Here is an 11,118-nt window from a genome sequence, read left to right as displayed (position 1 = left end):
GTTTATTTGCCGGCCGATCTTCTTGGTTGCCGGTTGGTCTTGTCTTCTTTTGCATTGACGGTTTATAGGTTCCCTGCGTTTTATATCTTCGGTCAATTTTTTGGTTCGGAGCTTGGTAAACATACGAGAAGTACAAAATCTTCAGCGAAATCAATCATTGTCATCTTCCAGTCTTCCACGAGGCCTCAAAACCACAACGTCCAATCATGACTAATCGCAGATAATATTTGTATAAAGTCGAGAAAAGCTCCTAAAAATCTTCGGGTCGGATTCAGCCGGAAATTTTATATTTATTTTTTATATAATTGATATGAAGGGCAATTAACGATAATTGCCTTTCATATCAAGCCACAATCCAAAAAAATCTCTACTTTTTGGACATCAATGTAGAGTTTGACTTTTAGTCTGCAATTCAAGAAGTTTTATCGCAAATTTTGCTTTTTCTTCTCAAATTTGGCAATTTTTGCCTTTTTATCTGCACATAAAAAATATGGAATTTTAATTTTGCTCTTCAATTCAGGAACTTTTGTCTAATCGATCCAGAAAGTGAAGTCCCTTGGCTTCACTTCCTTTTTTATTAGGCATTGGCTTGTTTTTCTTTAGAATTCGAGCATTTCTGACTTCTCGATCTATAAAGTGAGACCATACAAGTTGAATATGAAAATTGAAGAGAAATTGACTTTCGCGCGTTTTGCAAATTGAAGGAATAAAAAGTTTTTATTTGGTCTTTAATTTGTAAATGCGCCACTATTTTGACTACTTTAGGCGCCCATTGGAGAATTATTGACTTCTTGATTTAGAAAGTTATGCAAAATATAAAATTTGTGGCCAAAATTTGAATGTCGCTCGAAGCCGAGAAATTTTTCTGTTCTCGACTTAATGAGAGTGAGTAACCTTCCAAAAATATGGAGCATAATTACCGGAAATAAGATAAAGTTTAATAAGAAATTGAGACGTTATTAAGAAGTTCTCATAGTCCCACATTCGACCACTGCTATCCGGCTAATATCTTAAAACGGCATCAACCATGCGACCAACTTCTGCCTTGTTTCTTTACGATTAAAATTACAAGTTATTATGTAAACTAAGCCCCATAGAACAATATTGTTTCTCTCAACCTCTTAGGTTGGCTCATAACATAATCAGGCCTCAATTACACGGTCGTTTACTCTACAATGGCGCATTAAAAAACCATAATAAGACAGTATTTAGAATATTACAAAACGTGAAATTTGCGAAATGCATTTCAGTTTATCTGCTATAATAACAATCCTGACAGTGTTATTATTCAAGTCAGTCGAGGAACGTGTTTGTCGAGAACTTGTCCCAGATTTGTTCTTGTGTATAAAATCGCCGGGTGTTTGGTCATGAGGTCTTCGAGATGCATATCTAATGGTGCATTATTTGCTTGACCTTTTGAAAGTGCGCTTTTATCATTTATTATTGCCGGTAATCAATAATTGACGCGGATAAAAATAACTGTCGCACCATACTGAATAAATAAATACGTTTGTCATCTTCCCAGGCCGCGACACGAGGAAAAAAACTAAACAAATAAAACTATATTCACATATCATACACGTGAATTATTAATGAGGGTTGACCATAAAGGCTTTGAGGCATCAGTGGGCTTTGCCTCCCGCCGCTTTTTGACAATATTAATAAACCCGGGGCCCTACTAGGCCATAGACGCACAGAACCGTACCTGGATTAATTGATCTGGGCATTCGACCGAGAACGTACTACCGGGTTTATAAACCACCTCGGGGAACCTCGTAAACTGCCATACTATGCTACAAATTAATGCTCATTTCTAATTAGAAAAACCAATTTTATAAGTGAATTCATAACTGAATAACAATTTTCACATTCGCAAACATAACCGCTCGAGGAATGCCCATTAAGACCTCAGATGACCAACCACAGTGCAGTACCTGCAAAGTTCAGAGTAACTCGCTTTAAATTCCTGTTAGAATAAATTGCCTAATAAAGGTATTTAAGCCATTAAACATTCAGACACTGGAGAGGAATTCGCACTAAAAAGCACTTTATGCATAAGCCCGATGTGGGCTGGCCTCAAAAATGCTTGCAACGGTGCTTGGTTCTTTCCAAATATTAAAATCTACTAAAACCTAATAAGCAAGAAGTTATACATAACGTGAGAAAATTTCGTCATTAAGTCGCTTTTTTTGCTCAAACTGCAACTATGGTTTTTATTGGTTTGCGCCTTTAATAATTAAGAAATAACTATTATTATGAGTCGGTTTAATTGCCCGACCGCTAACTCATAAAGTGAAGACATCCTCATTTATTTGTAATGCGGCCTTTCTCTGCATCTACGGGATTAGGACCATCAATGTGTCATATTTGAAAGATAGGAATAGGAATTTAGTTGAATATGAAATATATCAGTTGTTCTGAAACATCCGGAATTAGTTCAGCTTCCGTTAAGAGAGATAACTGCTAAGCTTAATGGAATCATGTTAATTATTACAGATCGATAGAGAATGAATTTGGGTAGAAATAGTCGCGAAATGAAGCAGATAATTCAAGAAATTAAGAAAAAATTAGATTTGGTTTTGAAATGTAAGCCAAAGTCCACGTGTGGAATAAATTGATTAAAACTTGTTTTTAAAATTCGAGTTCAGACTTTGACTCATACTTCAGGAGGTCAAAAACAAATATCGTTTTTTGCTTAATTTCTTCAATTATCTGTTTTTCGTGTCCTCTTTTGTTCAGTCTCATTCGCCATCTGCAACAATCAGTTGCAATTAATGGCATGGCTGTAAAGCAGATTTGTTCGCAAATTTCCATTTTATTAATTTATTGCTCACTTAATATTCATTATATCTACTTCTGCGTAAACACTTACAGCTCCACACTTAAACGATTTTTCTCATAGAAAATCAATTTTCTATTCAATTATAGCTAGCTATCTGATGTCCAATAATTCTACGTTAGATTGCCATCAAAATGTTCGATCTTCTGAACCATGAATGAACCATTTGACTTCCGATTGCATCAACGGTTATTAAAAACGACCTGTATTTTCCGTTAATATACACTATGTGATATAGAAAAGAGAACATCCCGAAAAAATGGTTTGTTTATATGAATACTAACGATCAGTTTTCCAATTTTACTCCCATATCCATATTTGCATTTTCTGAAATGTTAGATACTCCCGATTGTAAAAATTGAAACAAAAAATCCACCTTATGGGGCCAGAATTATTTATTGACGAACAGTGCTTCTACAAAGTGTTCTTTGATTTGTCCAATATGCCTAGAAACATAAGGTTCACCATTAAGTTGAATCGAAAATCAAGTGCCGTGGCAAATTACAAAGGAGAGAGGAAGGAGGTTCAGGAAAGCGTCGAAGATCTACAGAACCTCAATATCGTCACCTTAGCCTTTTGGCGTTAAGAGACAGGTTCGTGTCATCGAGGGCATGGACGGCCTATTGGAATTCGAACCATTAACCCCATCATGTGCTACCTGTTACCCTTCTTCATCGACAAAATCAACTGCAGTGGTGCAGAGAGTAGATGTAATGAAACCTAAATTGAAATACTGTAGTCTTCAGCGACGAATGCAGATTTTGTCTGAGTATGCGTGACGGTCGGGAAAGAGTGTAAAGGCGACGAGATTCACCAGATTATAGGGGATAATATTGTGGAGTGCTATAGCGCGTGATAGTAGGTCACCTTTCCTATTCGTGAGAGGCAACATGACCGCTCAACGGCACATCCAAGAAATCTGAGAATAGCATTATCTACCCTATCTCAGAACACTCCTCAATCCAGTTTGTCAACAAGATAATGCACGACCACATGTTGTTAGAGTTTCTATAGGTTTCTTCCAACGAAATGAAATTCATTTGTTAGCTTGGCCATCCCGATCTCCCGACTTATCACCAATCGAACATATCTGGAATATTGTGGGGTTGAGGGGCAAAAGATTACATCGTCCCCCGCAAATCCTAGCGGCGTTATGTAATGCCGTGGAGATAGATTGGAAAGAGACCCCTCAAGAGAACATTGATGATCTCATTGAATCAATGCCTAGTAATACATGAAACCGTGCAGAGTGCTGACAAATTATTAAGTTTTTTCAGGTTTTAATTATCGAATTTGCTTAATTCTTTAACAATGTACTTATGTTAGTATAACAAACATGCATATCAAAAATTATTTAAATCAAACCATTGTTACGAGATGTTCTCTTTTCTATGTCACGCAGTATAGATGGGTTTACCTTTCCTCAGGCTTTCGTCTATTAAACAAGGAAAGGGGGGAGCCGCCACTGGCGTTTGCGTGCGTGGGTTTGTGCTATATAGTATAGAAGATAAATAAAATGGGAATGAAAGTGAACAAAAGAGGTTCATATAAACATTGGGAGTACAACCTATAATTACGACGTACTAGACGCGGTATAATGATTATTGTTAATAAATGTTATTATGCGGGTTTGGCTGCAGTAACGAGTGAAAAAACTAGCCTGGAAACAATATTCATTATTGTTATCTAAGCATCTCTAAGTGCTTAGAAATATCAAGAATTATGATCACATTTAAAAGGGTTTTATGTTGTTGAGATCGATGAATGGGTTCTGTCATGATCTACGCAAAAGATGAGTGGAAAATTCTTATTGAGGGCTCTTTTTGCTATTGACTGTTCGTGTTCCGAAGATATGTACTCGTTTAAAAAAGAAACCTTATGATTCATACTCTCATTAGTTAAACTCTGCTTGTCTATACAGTTTAATTAAGATTGATTGAAGAGAGTATGAATTCAATTATACTGCCAAAATGATCCTCAAGGGAAAATCGTAAAACACACAAAGTTCTTAACCCAGATTTTATACAGAGTGGTGTATTGAAAAAAATAAGACTAAAATCTAGACACGCTACAAATGGTGATCATTGATGAAAAAAATTAAAATATTTAAAAATTTCACAACCTTAAAAAAATATAGTGTATTTATATTAGTTTAACCCCAAAATATGAAAAATTAAAAATAGTTGAAAGTGTAAAAGTTTCTAATGAAACAGTTACGTGAATCACCTTGTAGGCCTTATCTAAAAGTTGATAGTTTCGTAATGACCTCCTTACAAGGTAATTTAAAGTCGAAATATGATGGTACATATAAGTGTTTGGGCCATAGATAACATAGAAAAACTTGAGACAAATTATACACAATGAGCAAAATAACATCAGTCAACACCAATTTTCTGTATAAATTCTCTCAGCTCTCATTCCCATTTTTGTTATCTCTCTTCTGATTTTGACTATCTATCTACATTTAGTTCTAGTTCTTGTAAATAAAACGTGAGTTATTTCGTTGTTCCCCCACCCTCAAGTCGCCACGTTAACAGTACAGGTACCAACTGAATGCTTACTCCAACTTGATTATCGGGTGTCATTAGGGTGCTTTGGGTACCTCGACACAAAAACCCGTGCTCTATTGGAACCGAAAAAAGCACGTAAGAAGCCGACCGGCCGCGCCGGGTTCTCGCACCAGCACACCATCCTCTTGGATATAAATGAAGTTACTCGGCCCAACAATGGTTTTATTTATAAGTGATTCATCATGGGCCACAGGAACAGATTTATCAAGTGGGTTGTCAAGTTAACTTAGGTTAGGTCCCTTCAAGTTGAGCCGATCGACGCATCTTGTTCGCTATTGTTTGCTCGGATGTCCTCTTAGGCTCGAAATACATTGGTTACAACCCAAATGGGTCGATTACATAATCATTTTTTCGTACCATGGAATTTTGTTATAATGAGAATATCCCTGAGGCATTTGCCGGACGTTCTCGGAGGACCTTCAGCACCTCGACTAATCCCAAATTTGATGAACAAAACTGGAATTTGCTGAGCTACTGCTACGACAACTATTTTAACAACTCATTAGGCCACACATACAAGCTAATTACAGACACAATACGATGAAGCACCTGTTTATGTAAAAAACTCAGCATTAGAAAAAGACAAATCACATATAAATCCGAGGTTTCGATTTTCGACAATCATCATCAACCTTGATTTTTCTTGTGGGAGGCATCTTGAATTTTCACATTTTTAAATTCGAATTCGAAACAAACGAAACATTTTTCAAATGTTAAAGTGGCACATTCCGGGACTCCAAATTGCGCAACTTTGCCTCGATTCAACCGACCTCACATTTTTAATGGTTACCGAGATCCCTATGGTTGAGCTCCAGACACGGACACCCTGTATATCGGTAAGAATATCCCCTTGTCTAATGACTTGTAGGAATGGCCTGGTGAGATATCTTTTTTTTATCGAGTATTCGCTAATTGGTTTACGACAATATATCTAATGTTTCTTAAGGATATCTCATCAAGAAAATTTACGACCGTCATAAAACATTTACTGCCATTTCACAGGGAAACTTGACACCATTAAAAGAATAGCAGTCTTATTAAAAAACTATTAAACAACTTCTGGAGCACTTCTGTAAATGGTGCTCGGCATTGAGCCGAATGCTTTACGAGAAGTGCAGTACTTGTGCCTGAAATCTAGCTTAACGAACTTTTTCCTACCGGTAATTTATAGCCCTTCAAGGACCGCACTAAACTTTGAAACTCCTAAATGTCTCCTAACTTGATTATTATTAATGATCATTTATAGTGGTTGGTCCTACAGGTACGTCCGATTAAGATCTCCGGTTTGGTTCTTGAGGCTAAATCTGCCGCGTTCAGCAGATTATTATGTGTCTTGGCAAGAATCAAGAATTTTGTCTAGTATTCACGGTAGTACAATGGAAGTAATATTGAATTTCCTAATCCCTTTTCTCGTTGGATGTGAAAGAAAGTTGGGCCCGTATTGGGTAATGCGTGGAATGCGTCCCGGACCACCGAGTGCTCTTAGATCTCAGGCAGGGATATTCTACCTGAAAGTCTGTCACAACGCATTCTTTCATTCATTTCGATGGCTGTTGCTCCTTTTGCCTTTTATACATGCTTTTTAATGTTTTATATCTTGCTTAGGTAAGAGACTTATTGTCCCAGAAGTGCAATGGTTTTTTTTATATAAGTTGGCCGAGAATTGGTTGAAACTTGTTTAGATTGAGAGCTTGGAACTTGGGTTGTGGAACCCTTGATGGTATACAGGTTAAAGCAATATGTTGCTAAAAAAATTCCAAGGCAAAGTTCTTGATCGCTATTCACTATTTACTTTGGATCAGTTCTGCTGGATAATTCATATTTCTGGCGGTTTTCGAAATATCAATTACTAATGTTCTTATTTTTGTGTTCGAAATAAGGCCCTGATAAAACCCCAGTTATAGCAGCTCTACATACAGGATGGAACATATCATCATGGAGATATTTCAGGGAGCGATAGTACTCTGCAAAATAATAACAAAATGCTAATAGACCCATGGCCAAAAACGCACCATTTCCCACATATAGGATGGCAAAGTTTCACATTTTTTCTCATATTTTGCGTTTTTCTCGTTATTCCTTTGAGTTAATTTTTTAAAATTCCATACATCTAGTTTCTATAAGACCCTGAGCAACAAATGATCAAAATCATCGGTAGTACGTATACAGTAGGTATACAGAGTATTATGTTTTTATGGGTTATGTATTATTTTATGATTTGTATCTTTTTGTAACACCTTGTATGTATTCTGATACCAAATTTAATTTTTTTCTTCAATTCTTTAGCTTCTTGCTCTCTTGCAGTATTTTCGCATTTTTAATCGTTTTCGTAGAATTTACCAAACTATCTCTCGATGTAAATTAAGAAAGTCCAATCTACATATTCCGGTCTGTAATTTAGGATGCCATAACTGAGTTTCAGTTATTTTTACAATTTTGTTTTGATTTTTGACGTTTTACATTTTCAAAAATCGTAAGAAAACCGCAAAATATAAGAAAAAATGTAAAACTTTGCCGTTGTATAACGAAAATGGTGCGTTTTTGACCATGGGTTTATTAGTATTTTTCTATTATTTTGCACAGCACTATTGTCCTCTAAAACATCTCCACAATGGTATGTTACGTCTTGTATTTTCTGCTCCAATTGAGCCAACCTGAACAATATTTTACGTAGCTCTGTACGTTGCAGAATAAATAATTGGCGTAGAATTATCTATACGGGTACGAAAAAAAAAGGATTTCATGTGACATACCACTTTCCTTTCAAACTCAGTTGAATTTTTAAAATTCCTATTGAAGCGTGTCAATCACTCTTCTTAATCAGACAAGATGGCTGCGTCCTAAATTGAAAATTACTGACTGAAAACTTACTAAACTGAAAGTTATAGTACACAATGTGCCCTAGGATACAACATAAATGTTACCCAAACAGGCCTGTCACAGGCTAGCGCTATCAGGCTTTCTATGTAATTAACATGCAGCTTAGTCAAGTGAAGTCAACATGAGGGTTCCATCATAGGGGTGTTGGTTATGATATATGGCATCCGTGAATTTTATACAGGGTGTTTACTATAAAATGCTTATTATTATATACGTATTAATGGTGTAAAAATGTCTGTTGAGTAAAAATAAAAATAAAAATTCGAAGCTACAGAGCAAAAGAGCTTCAATTTTATATTTAAATTTCAATTTTTTCCATGTCATTAGGAGTCAAATGGCTCTCAGGTTTCTAAACGTAACTGTTTATGGTGAGTGAACCTTTTCACCATCTACTTTTGCCTCCAGGTACTAAAACCTCAATGAGTCACTTTTCCAATAGAAAACGAGGGCTTCTCTTCTAAAAAGCGAGGTTTGTCATACCTGGCCTAATGCGCGACCCTTTTTATCTCCAAAACTGAAAAAGAGCACCGGAAGTCTTTGCAAACTAATCGACACGAGTTCTGCCTTGCCACCCCCCGAGGAGTTACCTCCATTGACCAAGAAGTTTACTATTTCTAGTAACTAGGACATGTTTAGAGTCAAACATTCCTTTGTCATTAGTGCCTGGATACTTTCATGTCTGTTTTTGAAAATGACCTTTACCTCCGGCTTTGAACTTTTACTGGTAACTAGTAAACAAAGTATTTAAACGTTAAATTGGTTTTGAAAGTGTTCGAGACATGTAATTAGTAAGTTAGTCTCGGTGTAAATGTCACGTCAAGGCTGCTCCGAAGCGGGGTAGTTTTACGTTTTACGGTCGTAAATAAATCTTGCGTAAAATTCGCGTCAAAGTGCAAACAAACAGCGGTCCAGACCGCATTGTTTGTTATTTGTCCAGTAACCCAAATGTTAATAAAAATATGATTATTAACGGTTTGGTCTCGAGAACTTGATCCTGCTTTCTTGGACTTGAGAGGCACATAATGTCGATAGTTTATTATGATGGTCAGGCAAAGTCATTTCAAGGTGCAAAATATAAAAACACATCAGGCGCTTTATGAACGCATAAAGTATCCTAAAATACAGTCTTGTATAACGTTGTAAAACAATATGGTGCCACCCGAAACTAACACGCCAAAAACCCACTAATTGGCTGCTTTCTCGCCTTTGGATATCTCACTCAAATGGCACAAATTCCAATTTTTCAGTCGGCACAATAATTAATATTTTGAGATTTTTCGTGGGTCTTAGCCCCGCACTCACATTGCCAGACTAAAAGCTTACACGATATCGGAAACATTTTATAGAATGACAAAGGCACTTCATAACGCAGGCCTGACTTATCGGCCATGCGGGCCATTAGGGCCATTAAAATCGAAATTATTTCTTAAGTAAATTCGAAGTTACGATCTGAAAAGGCAATTCGGGCTGATAAAGCGTGGCACGATGAGACCAAATTGGCAGTAAGCGGATTAAACGAGATTTTGTGAGGACATTATGAGAAGCCGCGATCATCGCCGACTCCATGTTGGTACACAGACGATCTGTAATCAAGATTGATGATTTCGAAATGTTATGTCTTACAATGTTGCCACAATCGAACTAAAATTTATCAAGTGGTTGCCCTGGAAGCTTCAGGTTGCGAAAAAAAATCGGTTAGGCCACTTCAGACTACCTATATAGGGTGCCCGTTTCTGCAGTTCAATGAGGATCTCGGTAAAAATTCAGCCGAGTGTGGTGCATTTTGTAAGACTAAAAAACGTGGTAATGAACCAAGTAGGAACAAAGTAGAAATTTTGCAGGCAGTGAGTGAAATGTTAAAATCCCCTCAAGAATAATAATCGGTATTGTATTGAATTGATGAAGATAATTCTTCTACTTAGCCGAAGAAATAGACGTACGTCATCAGACAGTATGGAGAGTGATGAAAAACATAAATATTGATTGTTTCATTCCATTTCAAACAATGGAGAGATATGTTGGCAGGTGCATTCACCAGATCTTTCCTCATTAGATTATTATTTATAGGGAACTATGAAAATACAAGTCATCTATAAATCTGTACCCACTGATATGACTGAGCTATGAAGGAAAATCAGAACAGCTTTAAGGACCAAAATAAAAACCAACGTTTTACCATCAATGCAGAATTGAAGACGGCGCATAGAGCAATGGTTCGAAATGGAAAGTGAACCATCCCACCGCTTCTTATGGTTTCCTTTATTTACTTGTTTCTTATTTTGTTATTTCCAAGGCACTTTTTGTAAAAACAGGATTTATGATATTTACACCAAACTGCAAGACTAAACTTTAACAAGACACCCTGTATATCGGAGACTATTAACGCAGCAACATTTATCGGCGGATATGAGGTATTGAATATTGTTTGTGCAATATACGATAAAAATTCTCTATGCCAATTCACTCAAAAGTCGAGTGCAACTTTGTAGCAAAAAGTTGTTTCTAAACCAATTTCTATTACATTTTTTGTCTATAGTTAATTCGTTGTATTGAATTAAGTCAGACAACTTAATTGATTTCAACATTATCTTCCCTCAAGGTCGGTTATAAAAACAATTTTCATGTTTACTACTTCGTTATCTTTCAATCAATAAGACCCGTTTTTTAAACAGGAACTATCTTAACTTACGAAATCAAAATAAACAAAATAAATTAAACTCGAAATTAAACTCTAAAAAAATAAACTCGAAATGAAAATCGAGTTAAAGAACAATTTGAACTTGTCCTGGAACCTTGAACTCCAAGACTTTTGGTAATCGAATGGTTCTG

The sequence above is a fragment of the Euwallacea similis genome, chromosome 2, assembly GCF_039881205.1.
Source record: "Euwallacea similis isolate ESF13 chromosome 2, ESF131.1, whole genome shotgun sequence".
Taxonomy (NCBI): domain Eukaryota; kingdom Metazoa; phylum Arthropoda; class Insecta; order Coleoptera; family Curculionidae; genus Euwallacea; species Euwallacea similis.
The sequence above is the reverse complement of the archived record's forward strand: the minus strand, read 5'-3'. Positions refer to the sequence as shown.